This window comes from Platalea leucorodia (genome assembly GCF_965183815.1).
Source record: "Platalea leucorodia genome assembly, chromosome: 9".
Lineage (NCBI taxonomy): Eukaryota > Metazoa > Chordata > Aves > Pelecaniformes > Threskiornithidae > Platalea > Platalea leucorodia.
The window spans coordinates 40,080,020-40,104,085 of NC_138831.1; the positions used below are offsets into that span (position 1 = coordinate 40,080,020).

A 24,066-nucleotide genomic window follows, 5' to 3' on the forward strand; every position below is an offset into this window, starting at 1 on the left:
AAGCAATTTGACTGGCAGGAATACAGGATCTATAGCAGAATATCAGCTAAAAACCTGGGGAGGAATAACACCATGTACCAATACAGGCTTGGGACTAATGACTGGAAAGCAGCTTTGTAGAAAAAGACCTGGAGTCTTTGTGCACACCATGTTGACCATGAACCAGCAATGTGCCCTTGTCGCAAAGAAAGCCACCAGCATCCTGGACATAAATTGCAGTGTTAACGCATGAGCACACAATTAATTTATCCTTGAACACCAAATTATTACATGCACAAGTGCCTAATCAGTTCATGTGTGACCGCTGCAGTGGGCATAAATTGCAATGTTTGGTGGCAGGGGCTGTGGAGGTGACCTGAGCGGGAGGCAGCCATGAACTGTCCTGTGCCATCCAGTTCCAGCTGGCTCTGAAACCCATGTAAACACCCTCTCACACACCAAAAGCTGCCAGAGCAGCACATGGCACCCCTGCTTACACATGTGAGTAGTATCTGCTAGGGTAGGAGATGTGAAGATATATGTAAAGACACATGGAGTGCTAAGGAGACAGACACCTGGTGAGACACTCTTGGAAGCAGGCATTCCATACCAAAGGTAATTCCAAACCTGAGGGGTCACGTCCCAGGAATGACCCATGCTGGGGCAGGGGCAGCCGTGAGGGGTGGGTCAGAAACAGTTGCACACAACCCCACACAAAGGAATTGGGGTGGACTGAGTGTAACAAGCAGGGAAAATGAGGAAAATTGAGACTAGGAAGAGGGAAGGAAGATGATGATGCTTGGCTCAAGTTGGGCCTAGGAAGCAGGGAAGAAGCATTTGTTGTGTTGTTTTGTTTTTTTTTTTAATTATGTTCTCTTTTTCTGAATACTCAAAGCAGTAATTTGAAGTTTGTGTTAATTAGCAATAAATTAAGTAAAAATTCTGCAAGTTAAGACTCTTTTGCCTGTGACACAGAGAAACCTGGCAGATTGTTTTTGAAGAACATCCTTCAGCACAAAGGAAAGTGTAACTTTAACCAGAATATTTTATAAAGTGTTAAGCAGTGTTCTAGATTCTAAGCCATATTTTCTTATCTACCTGGTATCAAATCCCCTGACAGTAACTCCCATTGCTTTGGCTGCTCCTGCTGCAGCCAGCCCAGCAACACCACCACCAATTATCAACATCTAGAGAGATCAAAAAGATAGTAAAGTGCATTCTATGTTCACTTATTCCATCACATGCTGTGTCTGCAGTATGCCTTATCTTCAAAAGCAGTTGAACTTTAAAGAGCATCAGAGGCTAAAACCTACAAGTACTTCAGGGAAGAAAAAAAAAAAAAAAAAAATCTTTTCTTGACAATACAACATAGTTAAACAGCTGGTTTAGGCTATAAGAGCAGGTGGTCATCTGTACAGACGGTGCCGTATGTAGAAAATAAGATAGAAATAAGTTCAAAAAACATTAAGTTAAACAAAACATGACTAGGGCCACTTTTTCCGTTCTGCAGGACATATACCTTAACTCAAACTTTGATAACAAAGGATGCTAACCCTATTTGTCCAGCTATGCAAATGTTTTCCTTTACTATAGCTCTTCTCAGATATGAATTCTGACAGGTATGCTGAAATGGGTATCGGAAGGCAGAGCTGAGTCTCAGAATGAGAAAATAAGCTGTTCTAAGATCGTTAGAAAAAAAAACAGCGAGTGTCCTTCTGAGGTATGACATGATTTAAGGTACTTTTACACTTAAAGTAATTGCAGTTGATTGAGCATTTGCCAAAAATAAATGAAAAACCCAAGGCAGAACTAAAACATATGTAATACATTCACCTACAAACTTCAATTGCCCTTGGCTGCACTGCATTAAGGCAGGCGAGAACAGACAGGAGGAGTCCTTGATGTTAGTGTCCTGCCAAGCAGAAGCAGACCTAGTACAACATCCTTTCTAGGACCATCCTGTGAACAATCCTATCCTGACTCCCTGGAGAAGTCTTAAAAGGTTCTGATCAAGAAAATTCTGCATTCAGAAATGTTCAAATGCAGTTAAATCAACTTTTACAGGGTGGCTTAAATGTCTTAAGCCAGTACCATCCAGCAAACCCAAACAAAATCACAAGAAATCAAACACTATCAGTTATCTCTTAGAAGGGTCATGTGGGAGAGCTGAACTGCCTTGTTACACCAGTAGTCTAGCTTTCCAGTGCAAAATTTTACTCTGTAAATATCAGTTGTAGCAACTGTACCTTCACAGGGGAACCTGGTCCTGCTGCTGTTATCTGACCAGTAAAATCCCTGCCAAAAGGATTAGATGCCAGCACTACCGATTCGTACCTGTAACATGTAAACAGATAACATTGTACATAGATAGTGACACCCTCAGATGAGAAAACATTCAAGTATTCACACCAAAACTGCGCCATGAAATATCACAATCCCTAGAGTCCAGATGTCAGTATATAAATTACGGAAGCAGAGCCAAAACCTCTTGAGACATATTAATTAGATAATTAATAGAAGCCTTATAACAACAATAGCATAACAGACATCCTAAAGCAATAAATTTTGAAATAATATATTGAAATGTCATTCCAGTTTATACCAGTGGCTTGAAAATTAAATGTTTGATGGAGGACAAATGCTGGGAAAAGAATGCATACCAGACATGGTGACTCACAGCATAAAGTGCTTCTTGCAACTGCAATATTTGAATTATTTATTTTTAATTCTGTGGATCAGCTGACATGCCTATACTTGACTGTCATCCCACTTGCACAGAATGTGGACAGTGCACAGGGCTGTTCATTGCTATTCTAGGAATTAACAGCACAGATTCCCTTGCTAAAGTAACAAGTTGATTATATAAACTTTGAACTGGAAAATAGGGCAAGCCTTTCAGTTACCTTCAAAAGGAAGTATGTTTAAAACATAAGCTGCATTCATAGCTATGTGCTGCTTAAGCATTCCTGTACAATTTAATCTCTCCCAATAAGCTATTGCTCAAAAGTCTTTTCAGTTTATTGGTCTTTGTTCAGAGAACAGGAGGTGGCACAGAAAATATTCACTAAAATGCTGTCTTGTGTCAACATTTTGTAGCTATAGGGACCACACTAGAATAAAGAATATATCTTTGTTACAGCGGGCTTTTTTGTTAGCAACATTAATACTTATACTTGTGGAGTTTTTGGTGGATGGGTGATTTGTTTTTTGTTTGTTTGTTTGCTTGGTTTTTTACTTATTGGGAAATTAAGGAAAGAATCACCGATTTCTTCAAAAGTGCTGCAGGTAGGTCATAATTTGAAAGGGGGTTGCCGTTGTTTTGGGCTTGTTTTGTTAAAGAAAGATTTTCAGGCCAGTTAACTATGGGTTTCTTAGTGCTTTATAGTATTTGGCCAAAAGGCCAAGCAACTTCAAGATTTTGCTTAGAAAAAATGAACACTTGGAAAACTGTTTTTCCATGATTATCGTTTTCTCACTTACAACCTTTTGCTCCGTCTTTCAAAGTTTAAAATAAAACTAAGCTGGGCATGGAGTAAAATCCTCCTCATCCTAAAAGGGTAACAGATATAAAACCAGTTTAACATCAGTGATCTAAGTGTTGAAGCAGGGTGCATCCAGTGCAACTCTCCTGATTCCTTGGATACAGATAGCAGAGAAGTTGCTCCGTTGTCAGTACTGCAGGTTAAGATAGGCAGTTACTCTGGGAAGTCCTATACAACTCCACAATATTAGTATTTTGTAGCTAATGGTGAGTGATAATTTTTCCTACTGAAGTTAATGGCAAAATTTCTATTGGCTTCACTGAAGTGAAATTTCACCCAGTGGAAGGAAATGAGAGACTGGCAAAAATGAGAATTGCTAATACCTAAGTTGAGCCAGGGCAAGATAGTCATTGTATACACATACTTTCTGTATTACTCAAAAAACTGCTTTTTTTTTTTCTGTGGGTATGATCTGCTTCATTATCATAGCCACACAATCCTGAGGTTATAATTTATTTTGGTCTACAGGCAAATAAAAGGATAAAGGTTAAAAACAAATATTTTAAGAGACATTGGTATAAAAAAAAATAATCAACATTTAGGGCCCTGTGTTAGAACATTGGAGGGAAATCAGAGTTTGACACGAGGTTAATTAGATTTAAATCGCTTCAGAGAGAGAGAGAATGTGCAACAGGAAAATACCATTCATCTTTGTAGCCAGATTGCTTAAGTTTACCAGCACTGTCATCAAGACCTTTTAGAGTCTAGTTTCATGATTTTGTTTATGGTTCTGTAAAGAGAAGCAATATTGACTTCTGACATTATCATGGCTTGTAATTTTTCCCCCCCTTAACTTCACTGTGGCTGACTACATGAAAAGTGATTTGTTTAGCTTCATCTCCTTCTGCAACAAAAGAGAAAAATACCCCTTTTATTAAGATAAGATGCAACTGAAGGGGCCAATCTAAGCCATGAGGTCCAGTCTCCTTCAATTGCAAACACCACACATAATCCCCATCATAAACATAATTTGGCTTTGGAAATAGGTAAGTAGGAAATGTTTCCTATTAAAGATAATTTGAAGCATGAGGTCATAGTCATAATTTCCTTACAGAGATACAAATGAAGGAGCAAATCTACTGAACCAAACTGTTATGCTGTGGATGAAGGCCTTTCTTCATATCTGATCCAATTCAAACCTTACTGAAGTCATATAAAAAAACTGCACCAAGTTGGAAAGAAAAGCAGACCATTTATTTTTTTTTCCACAGATACAAGACAAGGTCTTGTTTTGTGTCCCTAGAGATGTGGGAAGGCTATATATATATATATATATTCATCACAAGAAATCCTGTCATTTAGGTTATTGTTTGCATAGAAATGCATCAGACATCTATTAGATCTCTAGAAGTTTTATTTTGTTCTTCAGCCCAGATGTGATACAGTTAAAGGATTTTTCTAGCTCTCCAATACTGTTACTCCTGATGGCACTGAACTAACATCACTTTCCTCTGGGGAAAAAAGAATTGCTAATCCCCACTTGCTGTCAGCTAACTCCCAGCTTGTCTTCATCAACACACCTTACTGCTCACCAACTTATCTCACCTTGCTTTTTTCATTCTCAAATACAAACAGAAAATGAGAAGATAATTTCTGGCTTGTATGCTATGCTTCAGTTTAGTCTGACTACAAAAGTCTGGTTTGAAAACACCAGGGAATGAAAATGCCACGTCAAAGCTCTCCAGATACCAAGATATATGAGGTTTTAGTTCTCTTTTCCTTCTATTCTGTGGATTCTTTGCTATTGAGAGAGTAACAGGGCCATAAGCTTACCCCTTTCCTGTGCTATGATGTTTGCTAATGGATAGTTTATTCATCTCCAACTATCTCGGTTTAGATAGCCAGACACTAATTCAGATCATACTGAAATTAACTGCTTACTTCTGAACAGTTTTGTTCATTAGGCACTTCTTTGTGTTTCCTCTCAAAGACATAAAAGACCTTGATAATTTATATCTTGCAAGAATAACAAAAAAGTTTTAGTCCAAGGGGTCTGGAAGGACTAAAGCAGTAGCAGAATCTGTCTTTTTTTTAATCATAAGCAGGAGTTTCTCATTCATTTAATTTTCACTTGCTCCCACCATACTGATCAGTTAATCCATCCTAGACCCACTCACTACTCTTGCCAGAAGGGAAGACGAAGAAATTTGAACACTGGTATTTTATAAGATATTTAATAGTGTATTAAAAGGTCCATAGACTACATGGATTCAGAAGGTATGGAAATAAGAAATACTGTGAAATTGATCTCTCTACTGGGTCAATCTTATTCCAAGAGGGAAAAATTACTAGTAGATGATTTCCTATGATTTCCTGAAAGCATCGAGGGCCAAACCAGGAGGGACACATAATAAAGCAACCTCTTTCCATCCACCTGCAAGTAGACAGGGGTCACAGAAAACAACTGCTTTGCATCATTGTGCTGACCCTGCCAACCAGAGTCAGGGTTGGTACTTGCACAAAGGTGTCACCATCTGTCTAGAGCTAGTTCCATCAGAACCAGAGTGAGGTTTCTCACTGGGGTGATGTGAGAAACCTTGACATCAGAAACTTAAAACACAAGATATTAACCCGGTCTTTCCTTAGCTGCCACATTCTTAAAACAGCACCCCAATATAGTTCCAGCTCCCTCAGTGTAGGATGTGAGGCTGAGGATCGAGAGAAATGCTGGAAACTGAAGTTCACTGGAAACCAGTGGTGACAGCGCTGTGACAGTAAAGTGGGAAATAGGAGAATACGGTGAAGAAGACTGAATTTCTCTTAGCTCCTTTCTCCTTGGCAAATCTAAGCCTGCACGTACATAGCACAGAGCATAAACACGCACATGATGACACAGAGTTATAATGGAATTGAGGCAGGGTTTGGGTGAAAGCTGATGTGACCTCAAACGCTTACAGGGCACTCCAAGGAGTAACAGCATGAGAATACAGGTATCCAAGAGTGAACCAGTTCTCTCCCTTCAATAGCAGTTTAGTGTTCATTTCTAGTAGGGAAAAGAAGGGACAACAAATTGCTGCTCTGCAAACTGCACTAAGCGCCAAGTCTTTTTGCTAAACAGGTCTCCTACAAAGCAACATGAATTTTGGTTTGAACTGTTCTTCAGGTGTAAAGAAAGCAAACTACTTACAGTTTGATTCAGCTTAACTCCCTACATGTCCCATTGCTCTTTTGTTAGACATACTATGATAAAGGCATTAGCCTCTGAGTACATCAGGCCAGCTGTACCTTATTCTTAAAGTTACTCAAGATTTAAACAAAAAGTCTTGCATAAAAATATAGGGTTTTTTACAATTTAACACTAAAAGTTAACCTTATTGTTTACTGATTCTCAAGACACTTAGATATCTGAGTCCTGGACAGGTTTTGGGGAAATAAAAATCCCAGGAAAGAGTTGTTTCTTTTGCATATAGGATGTTAACAGCTAAGCAGGAGTGGCCCAGGGATGGGCCCAAACATCCTTCTTGCTGTGAAAGAGCACTTAACTTTTTTGGATATACAGAGAGCAGAAAAGAAACATAAAATTACTTTGCTACAGCATGTTAAGCATGATATGGAAAACAGAGGGCTACATTCACTCTGTACCTCCACGGTGGAATGCAATGATATAAGCAGTGATATGAAAAACTGTTTTCAGATGATTTCTGAATAAAACACCAGTGGCAAGGCAGCAAGTGGCAGGGAAAATGCCTTGTTCAATGAAGCACTTATTGTGATATTTTTACCAAATTCATTCTGCTTGAGATGAACTATTTCAAATTTTAAACCATTTCAATATGCAGCCTATGTACATAAATAATTGGTTCAGTATTTAAAATAGTTGTTTGTGGTTTTGTTTTTTTTTTAAACGAGTTCCTTATAGAAATCTAAATGGTTTTGAAATCAGCTCCAAATCTGAATTGTTTCAAAATGTGTCTTATACTGAATGACAACTGATCTTAACTGTTTTGCCAGTAATGCAATGTGATGTTACGTGGGGAACCAGAGCTCAAAACTAGCAGGGAGAATTTAGCACCTTTAGTTGTCAGAGGCTGCAAGTTTAGGAAGGGTAACGGATTCTTTTAACCAGCTCATACTGTCCCAGGACCAGGCCTCAAAAACACCACAGCAACTTCAAAGACAGTATTATAGGTTCCACTCCAACCTGAAGACAATCCTCTTTGCATGTTGTGATTAGTTCACACTTTCCTTTGCAAACAATCTTATATTACAGTCCTACTTATGTGAGAGATTATCATGGAAAAATAATAAAAAGTGGTATGTTAAAGCTATGCCAAATAAGACACGTTTATCATGCTGTCGATGGAATTTCTTACCATATGTCTCAATGGATTTACTAAAATCAGTTTTGTTTTATACCTATAATAGCTATCATTCTTAGAAAGGGCATTTATTGCATTTTACAAAAAGAAAGAGTGATGCTTAAGCAGCAGAAAAAAAAAAAAACATGATGCATGAGCCCTAAAAAAAATTGAACCTTTTGGTAAAGCGGTCAAAAGCATTTCTTTTGGACTGCTTGTGTAAAGCAGAAGCCAGAAAACATGGAGTATTCTGGAGTATTCCTAAAGCCTAGATTGCTCTAGTTTCTAAACTGACGATCACATTTAGGTGAGACAGATTAGGTTAATTCAGGTTTTTTCACTCCCTCCTTTGGGTTGTGCTGGGTGCCCCAACTGGTGAGGAAAACCATCCTTTGCTAGCTCTGGTTTTGCTTCATGCACACAGTATTTCAGCTGGCTCCTCCTCTCCCAGTGCCCATCTGGAAAGCAAGTTCTGGAAACTGCCAGCATTACTCTAGTCTCCTTTCTGAGATAGTTCTACCTGTGTGGTAAAGCCCACAGCAGGACAAAAAATCCAGTATGATCTGGCATGCAGGAATAACAGTAGTGCACTAATGCTATTGTCTGGTAGTACTCTGCAGATGTTGGACATCATGCTAAGGGCATCATATCCTTGAGCAACTTGGTCCATTGCTAGAACTGTAGCTTTGCATTCAGTAAGTTTGTCCGGAGGATTGGGTTCTGAGATGGATAGATAAGGCTGACAAGTGTTGCATTTTCCTTGAGCAAAAGTTGCTTCGTGCACTCCTAGATCCTCATTTAACCTCAGACACAAAACACATCATGCTTGTCTAATTTAACATAATAAAAATAATAATTTAAGCTAGTATTGTCTAATTTAAGATTCAGCTTTAAATAATCATATAGAATCTTTTCCCTTGTGCTGCCCTCTACTATGTTCTCAATATGTTCACTATAATAAGTATAGATGTAACAGAGCCTGGTACAGGATTGAGGCTCTAGGACCAGCAATAGTAAACAAAAGTAGACTAAATTCATTTGCATTAAGTGACCAGAGTTCCACCAGTCGGGCAGGTGACTTATCTAGCTAAAGGTTACACAAGCTAAGAGATCACTAACAGAATGGTCTGGGACATACATAAAACAAGATCTCTAATGCAAAAGAAATTTAATAGAAGTCTACAGCGCTGGCATACAAAATATCCATTCATTTACTGCAAATATATGAAGCCACATCTGCTTGCTGAATGATTTCATACTATAGATAATTCAACTAATGTGGTACAAATATGAAAAGAAACTTCAGGTCTTCAGAATAAATATGGTTACATTATTCACATCAAATGACAAACTTACCATTGAAACAATATCTGAACCAAATATAGTTTTCACTACATTAATTACTGCTCTGGCTTCTTTGTGTTGCTCAGCAGAGAATTTTTCTTCTTTGTCAGCTTTATGTTCCACTTACACTTTTAGTCCTTGTTTTACCAAGAACTGGACACCAGTAGGAGACCCTGCAATTCACTTCTCACCTTCTACATTTCTTGTTTTGTTAACTCCCACAACCAGGTCCTTATAGTGAACACCTATAAAATAAAAGATACAACGAAATGCAAAAAACTTTTCCCCCTTAGTTCATATCAACTTAGTTTTTATTTAATTCCGAAGTTACAGATTGCATCTCAACATCCAATGGATGTCTGCAGACACAGTTTCTCTAATTCCCTCATGAAGTTTGAAAATTCTGTCCATATATCAAATCCAGTAAATTTTTATGTGCGTAAGTCATCCTTAAATAAGTATAATCACTGGCTGACCTTAGCGGGATGGTTAGCGTGAGAGAAGGTGGCAGGATTGGGCCCCAAGTTTTCATAAATAACACAGAACATCTCCAGATGAACATTCCACTGTTAGTTTTTATAGTGTCTTCCACAGCCAGCCCACATGGTCTCACACACACATTCATAGATGCCAAAACAATAACAAATTAAAGTTTGGTTTATAAAAGTGCCTTGGCTCAGATGCTGCTTATACAAGTCTGCATGCTGTTTACCCTGAAAAAGGTGTGGAACTGACCACAATGAGGTGACAACCTCAATTCCACTCACACATGAGGTGGGAAAACCAATAACAAAACTGCAGGATTAGGAAAGGACACTTTTTTCCTGGCTTGTGTGCGAGTAAACCATGTTTTGTTAATAAAGAAATGAAGTCATTTTGTGAAGCAGACTAAGGAACATCTCTCTTCCCCCTTAGTACATATATGCGTATAAACATTTTTATAAAAGAAATAAATCAATATATATGCCTGATTGTACACATATATCCATGCTAAATATGATGATCCACAGAAGGATGAAGTCCTAGATTATTATTCTCCTTGCTCACTATACCTTGCAGACAGTGGAAGATTTTCACTGACTTCAGGGAAGCTGGATTTTTAAGCATTACGCTCCCCCTGTGCTAAGCACTGGTTCGAGGGCTACGTATCACCCAAATCCTGCCTCTGCTTTCAAAACAGAATTTAAGCAATAGAAAGACTACATACTGCTTCCCTGAACTATTTAGATTTACCTTTATGGCTTGATCCTCCAGAACACTGTCAAAACCCAATGCTGTCTGTTAAAGTAGTATGCACAGAGAACCAGGGAGGTGCCTTGAAAGATGAATCAGTTTCATCCAAGTACTGTTCCTGTCCAATTCAACAGGAACCCTGATATTTAGCCCCAAAATAGACCAGTTAAAAGAGGGAACCAAATGTCTCACCACACCTATACCCACACCATTTCACAGAAGGTTTTTTTTCTGCAAATAATGTTTTTCTTTAATATTACACGCAATCAAATGCCTGATTGCATACACCTCATTAAAACTTGGTTGTCCCCACAATTAACTGGGGTACCCTAAGCTATACATTAATTACTAGCACAGATACAAAAACTAAAGCATGCTTGCTTAAACATACGCTGTCAGTTCAATGCCAGAAAACATTCTACAAGAGATTACACAGACCAAGCAGATACATGTGGCAGGGACATTTCTATTAGAAACACTTTAAACAAAGCCATTTAGTACAGAGCACATTTTCCTTAAAAGATATACACATGGCATTAGAGCAAAGCTGGGAACAACTATAAGAACTTGAATTGACACTAAGGAAATAACCACCGGTATTTATAATTCTACAAAGAAAAGTGTCATAACAAGTTAACTGGAAAAATCTCAGTTCCATCCTGCACATGTGTGCATGATATTTTCAGGCCATTAAGATAAAACTAAAACAAAATACTTTTTTTTTTTTTTTTTAGAAAGGAAAACCTTTACACGTAAAGCGCTACAGAAAATAGAAGCTTTTTGTTACAATCCTGGGAAGATACGCAACCAACTGTTAAAGAAAGAAAATATGGTCCAGATACACTCCTCAAATTAATAGCTCTTCCTTGTCCTTTGGGAGGAAGACAGTAATTCGTCACTATCAGCAATTACTATACACAATGCACTTGCAGTATCTCAGTTGCTTGGTTAATGAGTAGCAGGTAAAGTAAAGCAAAATCTCCCTCTAATCCCTGTCCATTCACTCTAGGAAGAAAGGAAATAAGCACAGCATTAATTTTTTTTTATCCATAAGAAAATTCCAATACTTTGCAAACTCGTTGCACAATATAGGAGAAATTGGTTTTCAGCACTAGCCTTCAACCTGTAGTCAATTCTATAGGTCATCTATATCAACTTCCATTCTTTGATGTTGTGACAGCACTACAGACCAGCATCTGGTCTTTGAGATTTAGATTTGAGTTTTATATTGGAAATGGTATTTTCAGTTATATACAAAATTTGAAGAGGCTGAATCCTCAAATCTCTTGCATGACCTATCACTGCTTCAGTGTCATGCAAGCAACTATGACTATTACCTTAAAGTGAAATACTGTTCTAAAAGTTTGTGCAGTACAGACTGCATTGATAAAAAGCGTTCTAAACCTGCTCTTTCTGTTAATACAATTCTTCCCACAGCCACTTTTGGGGGAAAGAAAAAGTCATCTTTTTGTTATCTCTATATATGCAAAAGCAGTAAAAGCTCTGGCAGCCCTAGAATCAACACGATCCAGATCTCTAAGATTTTTCTGAAAATTGGGAGAGTTTAGCTTGAGAGCGAGCCTGTGAAGCAGATATGTTCAGGCTCATACTTCTCCCCTCTGGTAGTCATTGGAACACCTGTATTCTCAGCCTAAACTTTTATACATTTCAAAGCTCACTACTGTAACTGTCCCCCAAAGGGAGAAAAAAAAAAAAAAAAAAAAAAGTTCTTCAGCACCATGAACCAACACAAAAACAACCAGACCACATAGTTCTAATACTAAGGACAGGCTGTAATCAAGCTAGAATGGGACCTGGAGCTGAGTGTTACTCCATTCCCTTATACACCTCTCTATTTCTTTTGCCAAGCTGGTGATACATTTCCAATTTGTGCTAATGAAACACAGCACCGTCATAAATCTGGAGCCGCATGAGCTCACATGAATAATGTCTTCACTTGCAAATCATACCTATTTCAGGCCTGACCCTCCTCGGAGCACATTTTACCAAATGGCCCAAGGTACATTCTGTATTACTACAGACAGGAAATCAATGAATGAACTTATAGAAAATAACACATACTAATGTAGAATGCTTGCCTAAGAATAATTAACGTTAGCATAGGGTAAACTTTAAGTCCTCCACTTGTACAGCAGAAAGAATAATTACGGGAAACTTTACCACTGCATTTGAAGAATTCAGATAATTTCCTTTATTTTATCATTTTAACTAGGATGCATATGAAGTTGGTTAATGAATTATTTTTTTTTAGGTGCCATAAGCAAAACCACGGGAATACTTCTGAATTTTATGCTCCTGGGACCTTCTAGTAATGTAAATAGTTTTGAATAATCATGAATCATGCCCTAAAGCAAATTTACAGCCTCATTAAGACTGTGAGCCAGTGTACATGTACAAGATTAGTTACAATCATGCTCCTTTCTGCAGGTCAGTACATTCATCAGTCATGTATCTTTGCTGTACACCCAAGTGTTACATCCTTCCATTGGAAAGAAAAGACAGATAATTCTAAATTACTGAAAATCATTTGTACAATTCTTTTGTTTTAAAATCTCCTTTAGCTGTCTCATATGTAGTAGGCCTCCCATATAATTCAACACACTGTTGAACTTGGACTTTTTTTTTTTTTTGGTAGATTTTGCTTTCTATATTTGCATTCATTCTCCTAGTAATAAGTTGTCATTATTTGTATGGTGAGAGATTAAAGGCCTCACTTAGGAACAGAAATTAATGCAATAGACATTATGAAAAATGTTTAGAAGTTTAATTTCAGCTGCTCACACAATTAGCTTTAAAGCAGCTAGCTCCCAATCAGCCAGTAGTGGGTAGCTATCTGTGGCAGTGAGCCTTATTGCAGCCATCTTGTTTGTGTATTTATTCTGCCTTTCAAAAGTCTACCACTGGTTACAGTAAAAAAGATGCTGCTGTTACATTGTTTGCAGTACATTTGCTATGTTAATCTAGTTTAACTACACCTACAATAGACTGAATAAAAAAGTTGCACACATGTGTACACAGAAGCACACACCCTTAACACCACAATTTTGTAAGGTCTAGCTCATTTGATTTGAAGAACAGGAACTGCACTTGAGCAATATTCCTCACATGATTTGTTACACTTTCACCTTTAAGGCTTCCTGCCATAGGAAATCTTTTAGGTTTTATATTTTATTTAATTCTTTAACATTCTCTAAGCATTTTGAATGAAATATACTGTTCAAATACTCCTTTATGGCAACATGATTTCCATATTCTATTGGTTTCTCTTCATATTTTCCTCAACTTTTATTGGAATGTTTGAAGAATGTCCCTAAGGAAACAATAGCATAGTAATTATTATTTGGTTTATCCTTACAAGAACAGTAGTTTAGATTATTTTATTATGTTCCAGACAATTGCCTAACCAGATAATGTAAGCAAAGTAAACTGGAAACGAATTAATTACAAAAAAACATTGCTTGGAACTTTGTAGTGATGCATTTGTAGTTGAGAAATACCCAGTCATGCAGTTCACAGTGCAGGGAAGATTATCGCAATATCACAGTGATAACTACGTAATGCAGAAAAAAGCTTTAGCCAAAAAGTAAACAATGCAATTGAAGAAAGGATGTAAAAAGGTAGTGTAATATCGCTGTGGAGGATTCTTGATCTTGGTCTTATTATGCAGTAGATTGTTTCCCAGATACAACTATTACAGTGGCCAAATGGCTGTTTTAGCTTATACCCAGATCCTTATACCTCAGGAGGTAGTGTGACATTTGGGAAACAGACAGACATACATGCTCTTATCCTCTCGTTATTGGCATCACAGCATCAGAATCATTATTTCAGCCCAACATACCTTAAGACGATCTTCTGGAACCACATGCACAAGTCTTAAAGGCAGCCTGCATCACTATTAATGTACAAAGTAGGGTCTAGTCACTTTAGAATTCAGACCCCTATGTTCATAGAATTAGATACAGGTAAATCAGTCTCAGACCACTGGAAAAGTGCAGCCCAGGAGCTATAAGTTGTTCAGCACCACATAAAGTAAACCCTTGCTATGACAGGTAGATTTCAGGGAAAGATTGCAGGGTTCTGTTTCCTTAAAAAAATTCAAGAACAGTATATCTATTGGCATTCCTATTTATAGACATTGAAAGGCTCCACATGAAACCAGAAGGCAGGCAAGAAGATGGGACTGATGAAGACAGGCTGAGAAGGAATATCCTCTAAAATTTTTGTTCTGTATAAAACTGCATGAATGACCATGCATGTCAATTCATTCAGCTGACAATTTCACTACACAAACAAGTCTATCAGACCTGATGAGATGCAACCCAGGGTCCTGAGGGAATTGGCTGATGTAGTTGCCAAGCCATTCTCCATCATATTTGAAAAGTCATGGCAGTCAGGCAAAGTCCCCAGTGACTGCAAAATGGGAATATCATGCCCATTTTTAAAAAAGGATAATGAGAGCCCCGGGAACTACTGAGTAGTCAGCCTCACCTCAGTGCCCAGTAAGATCGTGGAACAGATACTCCTGGAAGTTATGTCGAAGTATATGGAACACAGGGAGGTGATTAGAGACAGCCAACGTGGCTTCACCAAGGGCAAATCATGCCTGACTAATCTAGTGACCTTCTACGATGGAGTGACTGCATCAGTGGCCAAGGGAAGAGCAACTGATGTCATCTCCCTGGACTTCTTTGAGAGTCCCCCACAACATTATTGTCTTTAAGTTGGAGATACGGACTTGATGGATGGACTGTTAGATAAGGAGTTGGCTCAATGGCCACATATGAAGAGTTACATGCAACAGATCAATGTCCACATGGAAACCAGTAATGAGTGGTGACCCTCAAGGGTCCATACTGGGACCCATACTATTTAATATCTTCATCAATCACAGACAGTGGGATTGAGTGCACCCTCAGCAGGTTTGCATATGACACCAAGTTCAATGGTGTTATTGATACCTTGAGAGAAGGGATGCCATCCAGAGCAACCTTGGCAGGCTTGAGGAGTGGGCCCATGTGAACCTCATTAAATTCAACAAGACCAAGCACAGGGTCCTGCACCACATTGGTGCAAACCCCAATATCAATACAGGCTAGGGAATGAATTGATTGAGAGCACCTCTGTGGAAAAGGACTTGGGGATACTGGTGGATGAAAAATTAGATCTGAGCTGGCAATGTATGCTTGCAGCCTGGAAAGCCAATTTAATATTTTGGGCTGCATAAAAAGTAGTGTAACCAGCAGCCCAAGGGAGGTAATTCTGCCCCCTCTGCTGTGCTCTTCTGAGACTCCACCTGGAGTACTGTATCCAGCTCTGGGGTCCCCAGCACAAGACAGACACAGACCTGTTAGAGCAGGTCCAGAGGAGGGTCACAAAAGTGATCAGGGCTGGAACACCTCTCCTATGAAGGCAGACCGAGAGTTAGGGTTTAGCCTGGGGAAGAGAAGGCTCTGGGGAGACCTTTCAATGTTTAAAGGGGCTTCTAAGCAAGATGGAGAGAGACTTTTACCAGGGCCTGTAATGACAGGACAAGGGGCAACAGTTTTAAACTGAAAGGGAGTAGATTTACATTGTATATAAGCAAGAAATTTTTTTACAATGAGGGTGGTGAGTCACTGGAACAGGTTGCCCAGAGAAGCTGTGGATGGCCCTAGCATTGGAAGTGTTCAAGGCCAAGTTGGGTAGGGCTTTGAGTAAACTGATCTAGTGAAAGATGTCCCTGCCCATGGCAGGGGGTTGGACTAGGTGATCTCTAAAGATCCCTTCCAATCCAAACCATTCTATGATTCATTAGCCAAGAAAAAAGGCTCTGTAGATCAGCAGTGTTCCTCAAAGCATATGTATATACCCATGTTTATCAGGGAGATTCATGACCTCATCTTGTCCTTATTAGGAGCTGAAATACAATAAGCACCCAATCCAACTGGGCTTTAAGTAAACAAATAAGCTCTTATAAATGCTTACAGAATAGCACACAATGTAGTCATCTTATGTTTGTCACAAAACAGCAGCTCCACTGTGGCACCAAGTTCTTACAGTTCTGCCTGCTGTCTACATTTGCCTGGAGCTTTAACGGAATTTATTTACTCTGAAATGTCATCTTTCTGTTTCTTCAGGTAGTTTCTTAACTACTACCGGTATATTAACTGATAGTGGAAAAAAATGATCACAAATTTCCTATACTCTTATTAATTTTTCCTTTGATGTCAGTTTTGCTATTTATTATGTTTTCCATCGCATACCATGCCATCTGAACAAGCTTCAGGGCTGACAACCTACAGAAATCGTAAGAGTGGTCTCTTAATTATTTTTATGCTATTACTGTAAGTTACATGAAAGTTATAGACAAAGTTAAGCAAAGAAAATAAACCTTTCTGCATTGCTGGTACTATTTCCTTTCTAACATCAGTGCTATCCTTGCCCTTTCATGCACGCTTTAAGTGTCTTATTTCTGGGTAGGTGTGTCCTGTCAAATTGTCTTACCATCATGTTACTACTACTGCTGCTGTGGCTCTTTGGCCTGTTTAAGTCTGCATCATTAGTAAGGAGGCAAATTATCTCCCCATTTTATTACTATTAAATCATTTATTTACATTAAAGACTGAAAAGAATTACCTTCTCACAGTGCACAAGTTTCTCATTTTCTAGGTGCCCAGCCTGAGGCACTCAAGACTAGCATTTATTTTAAGTAATTCTGGACATCTAACTTTTAGATATGTAGCCTGAACTAGTTCAAGCACTTCCTTCAGAGTCAGAAAGAAACATTTTCACAAGGTGTTTCAGTTGCCCTGTCTCAGACTTTTTTTTTAGTAAGAGGTCAATTATCATCTGGAGGGACACAGTGAGAATAAATGTCTGCAAAAAAGGGAACTGCACACTGACCAATAACAGGAGAGAACACAGTATTCTATGAGCATTGTTCATTTGAAAGAACAAATATGCAAATACAATACCGTTATAATACAAACGTCCAGACATTAAAGATGTAATATCGTAACTTTTTGAAATGTTAACATGGCATCCTTAGTGCACCCTCGCTTCCCACCCCCCCCCCAAAAAAAAATATGAGCATATCAACAGTATTGTGAAAGCAATTGCTTTATAGAACAATATCTTTTCATAAGGACTATAAAAACCACATGAACGGAATGATTCTGAGGGGAAATTCTTAAGCATTCATCCTTACAGAACATTACTCAGACACTTAATGAAATCTACTGAAATTCTGCTTCGCAGCAAAAAAATGGAAATCTTGACCTATGAAGTAGAAGACAGGGTTGTGTTTTGGGTTTGGGTTTCTTTAAAAAATTATTACATTGAGTAAGACTTGTTCTCAGACTTTCCCAAGACAAATGAATAATACCTTATTACAACACCACCACATCCTGTATATTATTGTACAATCTAACTTTTGAGTTGTCATTCATGTATTTCATGAAAATTAACTTTAGAAATTTAGTTTTGTTCATTCCATGAATAATTTAGCCTTTCAAAATACTCTAAGTACACAGATTATGTATACAATTTAAGTATACAGATTTCATAGCAAATCATAAAGTTAGTGTCACGTTTCCTGTCAGTAGTGGGATGAAACAGCTATGCTAAACCCAGAAATATTAACTTGCTTTCTTACCCATTACAAATTCAATGGAGAATTTTAATATAAATCAAAATGACAAAGTAGTGCATAAGATTAATTATCTTCCAATGCATTATTTGATCCAGTGTGCAAATGACACAGATTACAATTATTTTTTAAAGTACCCTGATCTGTAACATCTTTAGCAAAAAGCTGTTTATCTCGACACCCAGAAGCAGTTTAAGATATAGCAAGATTACAGGATTATGAATGGTAATACATCAAGAAGCTCTACTTCTCCATATTTCTGTAAGTAACATCATTTTTTCCCTCATTCTCAATTTATTTGCAGTATTTCCAGCTTTTGATGTAAATATTTTATTTTCTGGAAGTAGTGAATAACATGACAGTTCATCTTTATTTCATTTTAGCAGACACCCCACATCTTATCCAGGCATATACTGCGACATCATACAGCTATGTGTGTATACCACTCCGATTTAAATGTACTTTCACTGACCTGGTGAGCTAAGTTGCTTTAAGTCATCATTGCTACAGGTGATTCTTGCCCCGAGATATGGAAGAATTAAACACTGCCACATGAAACAGCTTTTCCAACAAAAATCACACTCAAGATTGAAACTAAATGTTAACCAATAAAATCAATAACTAACTGAAACTGATTTCATGGAATCTTAGGACTTGAAAGGACTCAAGACATCTAAATCACCTTCTGCCCCCAAATAGTATGAAGCCTACCTAAGAAATTGCTGGAAATATCAAGCATTATGGATATTCCACCACCTCAGGAAATGTATTCTGTTCCCTACTATCTTGATTTACCAAGTATCTAGTTTAATTTAGCTACATTTATACATCTTATTTATGAGAGACATAAATCAATTTTGGTTTTGCAACAGCTTTTTACATATCTAGGGACCAATATAAAAGCTCACCTTTCTAAGCAAAGAAAGCCCAATTCCACTTCTCTTTCCTTGTAAGTCGTGTTTCCTAAACACTTCATCATTCTTATTCTTCACCTTGGTGCTCTCTTCAACTGGTCTGCATCTTCCCTTAAATGTGACAACCAAAATCTGTCATGCTAAAGGTGAGGCCATACCAATCCTAAATAGACCAGACTGATTATTTCACATGCCATGGGGGCTGTCAATCTCATTATGCACCCTGTAAGATAGCTCTCTTTCTTATAGCTTTGTAGCACTGTCAACTCACATTGAATCTCTGCATACTATAACATTAAGATCTTTTTTACAACACTGTTACTTATCCAGTTGTTGCCATCACGGTATTTAGGCAACAAAACTCTCCTAAATTCTAACTACTTTTTTTTTTTTCCTCCTCGGAGTAGCTCCCGGCTTGCAAAGATAATTTTCAATTTAAATCCTGTCCTAGAATAAAACCTCAGTGCCCTCCAGCTTCATCTTAAATGCAAATTCAATGAGTAAGTCTTCTATTCCACCATCCAGATCATTAATGAAAATATTAAGTACCATCTGACCCAAGACTGATTCCTGCCAAACCCTACTCAACATTTAACTTTCCATTTTGTGAGAAAAGCATTGATACCTAACTCCAAATACTTCCACAAAACAGACCAGTACCCACTTTACAGTAGATGCATCAAGACTAAATTTTATTTTCTGCTTATAAGAATGCAACAAGAACCTCAAGGTCAAGATACATGTCAAACTGCTTCTCCTCTAGCCACAAGGCCTGCTAATGCTCTGGCAGACAAAAATTAATCTAGTTTGGTATAATTTCCCCATGATAAATTTGTTCTGTTAATCATCTCATTGTTCAGGTTTTTACAAATACTTTGGTCATTTGTGATAACATTTCTTTTTATGGGAACCAAACCAAAGTTGACTTGTCTATAATATTGTACCTGCTTTCTCTCCCTTCTCAAAGACAGGCACTGATTTTTCCTTCCTGCATTCTTTCAATGCTTTAACTAGCCTTCTAAAAAAAATTCCAATGGATAATGTGGAAGTCCTGAATAAGTCATTAAACAGGCAGTAATACAAAACTTCAGTACGGATACATTGGGTGTGTTATTTTGCTGTCAAATGGATTGTTTGCATGTCTCTTGCATATAGCAGCCTAGAGTAAGAAAATTAAATTGACTGTCAGTGAGCCAGATTGTGTCAGAAAAAGGTGCTCAGCATATAATGCAGATAATGATCAATTCTGCTATTGCAATCAACTGCAAGTAGTTCTTATTCATTATAATGACACATTAACATTAACTGAGAGAGTTCTATTTAAAAAAAAAAAGCCACTGGTAAAGCACTATAGTATTCAAGTCATTGATTTTCTTTTTCACCTAGCCTTTTGATCACTTAGAAAAGATTTGTTGTAAAATGAAGAGCTCACTGACATTTGAGGTTGAGCTTTACTCATCTATCCTTTTCCTGGAGCCTGAAACATTGATGTGACATTAATCCTGAGCAGCTGCTTTATACAACAAAAGGAATTTGTTATGGAGAGCCATTTTAAAAGTGCAAGTAGCCAATTAATAAGCAAATGTGTAATCTAACAAAAACTTTACGAAATGCTTGAATTCTTTTCCAACAGTCACATTAATTTTGATGAAAAATTTAAACTGCAGAAAGTGCCGAATTATTTCCAACTTCATTTCTCTTAGAACATGGACAACTGAAGCTGTACAGCATTAAGTCCAACAAGGCTTCTAATAGTGCAGAAGGAACCTAAATTGTGAGCTATACAGGATAAGGTTATTAATACATAATTATGACAGCTACAGAAGATAACTGTATCCCCCATATAACCCTATTCAGGAATTATTAACTATTGTTTGACATTGAAAAGTCCAATTGCAATTCTGATTTTATTAGACAGCATGCTCAGAAAATATGCTAAATAAGGGAGTAGGACATCCAACTTAGAACTTTAGAGAAAGAATACAGCCACTAAAAGGCAGTTGCTAGATGAAGCAATGTATCTTGTTCAGCACAGATTGATTACATTGGATGTATTAATCCTTATCATGAAAGAATATGCAATATTATGTTTTACAAATGTAAATTTGTAAAATAAATTACTATGTCCTGAAAATGAGCTGCAAAGCTTAAAGTTGTGGATTTAGAAACTTCCAAACAGCATCTCAGCAGAAAAGGTTATGCATGAGATGTTATTTATCTAAGTCTCACATTGCAAAGGTCAATAGTATTGCAAAGTAATCATTCAAAAAAAAAATATTAATAGATCCAAAACAGATTAATAAATCACTTAATTGAATCAAATAATGTACCAGACACATTACTGTGTCTCTTCTTAAAGGCCACTATTTAAGGCAGTGCGTTAGAAAACAAACTTGTGTGAATGAAGCAAATATAAAACAGTCTTTGAGGGCTATGAGAAAGCAAACTGCAAAGGCACAATGGCACACATCTATGGAACAGAACAGGAAAAGTGTCTCAGAGGCACAACTGAACATTATCAAGGGCACCTCTTGGTCTCCCTTAAATGAAAATATCTCTGTTAATAATCAAGAAACAGGAATTTATTAGACCAAAAGAATAAATGTCAAAAAAGGATATTGATGAACGTTCTTCGGTGGAAAAAACTGACACTCAGATGTTTGGTTCAGAAGCACCCCAAGATAAAACTGCTGCATGCTCTGCAAAACTATTGGTACATACTCACATGTGCAGCTTAGATTGCTTCTTTCTCTCCAATATACCTCAGCTTTGAAAAAATATTTTGAAAGTCTAAGTGAGAACTAATGTATAAAAGCTCAACTTCATAGTATATTATGTTGTTAATTTAATATAGACAAGCACTTTAGATGAGCCATTGATAACAGATTACTGAATTACATGCAGAGATTATCTGATATATTTTGGGGAGAAAAAATTTTCAGAATGCAAACTCAAATCCTGAGAAAGGGTTTGTGTACCCTAAAATTCACTTTGCAGCTACACTAATTTGATTTAACAAAATACATCACCAGTACCTATAAATTTTGTCCTTAAAAAGGAAGTACCTTTTGAAAACAGTTGACTTACATTTTTAAACATGTTGAAGACTTTTTAATCCATATATGCATTTTTAATAATGCAAAATAATAATTAAATTTCAATTTTTCCTAACAATGCATTTGAATGCAAATGAATAATGTCTCTACTGAATGTAATTATATACAGAATTAAATAAAGATCTCAGGTTAGATATCTAATACAAATATATAAATACTGCTTTCATCTTTTAATATGGAAAATTATCCATTCAATGCTTTACCTCTTTAACGACCAATGTATGTTATTTTACTAAGGTAAATTACTTTCACAGAAATAAAATAAAAAAGAAGTAGCCTCTGGAATAACCATGTTCACAGTACTACTGAACATGCCCCAAAAATGTAGATGGTTAGTCACCTGATCCCAGTCTTTTGCAAACTAATGCTGAGCTCAGTGCTGTCAAAATAGCAAACAGTGTGAAGATACAGCAATAACTTCAGTAAATAGTTGAAACTTAGAAAAAAAAAAAAGTTTTTCCTGTTAAACCCAAAGTTTCGGATTTCTGTCACTATTAAAACTTCTGTCTCTGTTGTTCCCTTAAGTAAATTATCAATCGACTGGTGTTATTATGCATGGTCCTCAATAACCCTGATGACAAATGTGAGTTACTGATGCACATATTCCTTCCAGATATGTTTCCCATAGCCCTCTTGATAAGAAAAAACATAAGCAGATCTTATTGAGCTTGATATTATTAGTCTATGTCTTTAAATACGAACAAAGAGAAAAATATCCTTGACTACTATGTCTTCTTTATACTTAATTGTGTTTAGCACTAGCAGGTGAGATGGTCTTTCACCCTCTACATCTCAAACACATTGTTCTGCCAAAAAGATCTCCAGTAATTTCTGTACTATATCCACTCATCACACCCTCAGGATAGCAGGAATCAGGGCAAGAAAGTTATAGTGTCAGCAAAAAACATTACCCATAGATCCCCAGCTCCTAGATAATTCATTGCTTAAGCTACAGATAGTACAGTGAAAGCAATCAAAAAAATAGGAATCCTTAAGAAGCCTCTTTAAAGGCTTGTCACCTGATGCTGGGACCACTTTAGCACCTGTCACAATGTTGTTATTGTCAAATTACTACTTGTATTTTAAACATCAAATAGAGGTGCACCTGGTCAAATAACCCCATATCTAGTACAGGCAGCAAAATATAGACAATATGGAAGAGGGTGATAAACTGTGGACACAAACAGTCTAAAGGGATAACAGCTTATGCAAAAAAATAGTATCAACAAAAACATTTTAAAGACTTCCATTGATAGTTTCTTGGAATAAGAGAAGACAATATCCTCTAACAGAATATATGAACTTCCATAACAGACACAGGAAAAGATATCTAATGATTTAGTGATTTATCATTGTATAGAACTGGTAACAAAATGGAATAATTAGTACAAGTAAAATATTCAATAAGCATTTCTCTATACAAGAAAAAGGCTTTAAGTATATATGCAAAGTGACAGTGACAAAAGATTATTTACTAAGAGTGTTACTATCCCAGAGAGTTGTGTTGCTTGTTAGGGTTCAGGTATGTGATATAGCCACCCTCCATTCAAGTCATTCTCTTACAACCATTGGGCAAACTGCCTACATCTTAAACAATGAAGCAAGAAGGATACCTGCATCTACTAGAGAAACACTGGCCACAACTAAATTAAGTATAAAAGTAAGATCCTCAACAAGCAGCAGTTTTACCTTTTGCCCAGACCTTCAGAGCAATTTGAAGCTACAATCATTTCCTAGCAATACAACACACAAAATTCTCAGTGTATTCAGTGACCCCATTTAAGTAGTCATTCACAGAGGCCTCTCTATCACTCCATGGGATATTGAGGGAGCCTTGTCTAGGACAATTATTATAAGTCTCCAAAATAAGCCCTAGCCTAGTCTAGCTGTGTGATGTGAAACAGTCTGAATCAAAGATGTAAAACTAATCCCACAAGTCCCCAAAGCTGATGTAGCAACATATCTGCTGGCCTCAAATACTCACAATAT

At 37.2% G+C, this 24,066-nt stretch overlaps 1 pseudogene across 1 annotated transcript in view; it reads right to left on the reverse strand.

Moving 5' to 3' along the window:
- Positions 1 to 24,066, reverse strand: part of LOC309595288 (NAD(P) transhydrogenase, mitochondrial-like) — a 50,514-nt pseudogene that overhangs the window by 19,548 nt on the left and 6,900 nt on the right. The window contains exons 2-4 of the transcript in view: positions 8,433 to 8,622; positions 2,226 to 2,313; positions 1,078 to 1,166 (exon numbers count right to left, since the gene is read on the reverse strand). The product of the transcript in view is annotated as an NAD(P) transhydrogenase, mitochondrial-like (transcript). The remainder of the gene's footprint in view (positions 1 to 1,077; positions 1,167 to 2,225; positions 2,314 to 8,432; positions 8,623 to 24,066) is intronic.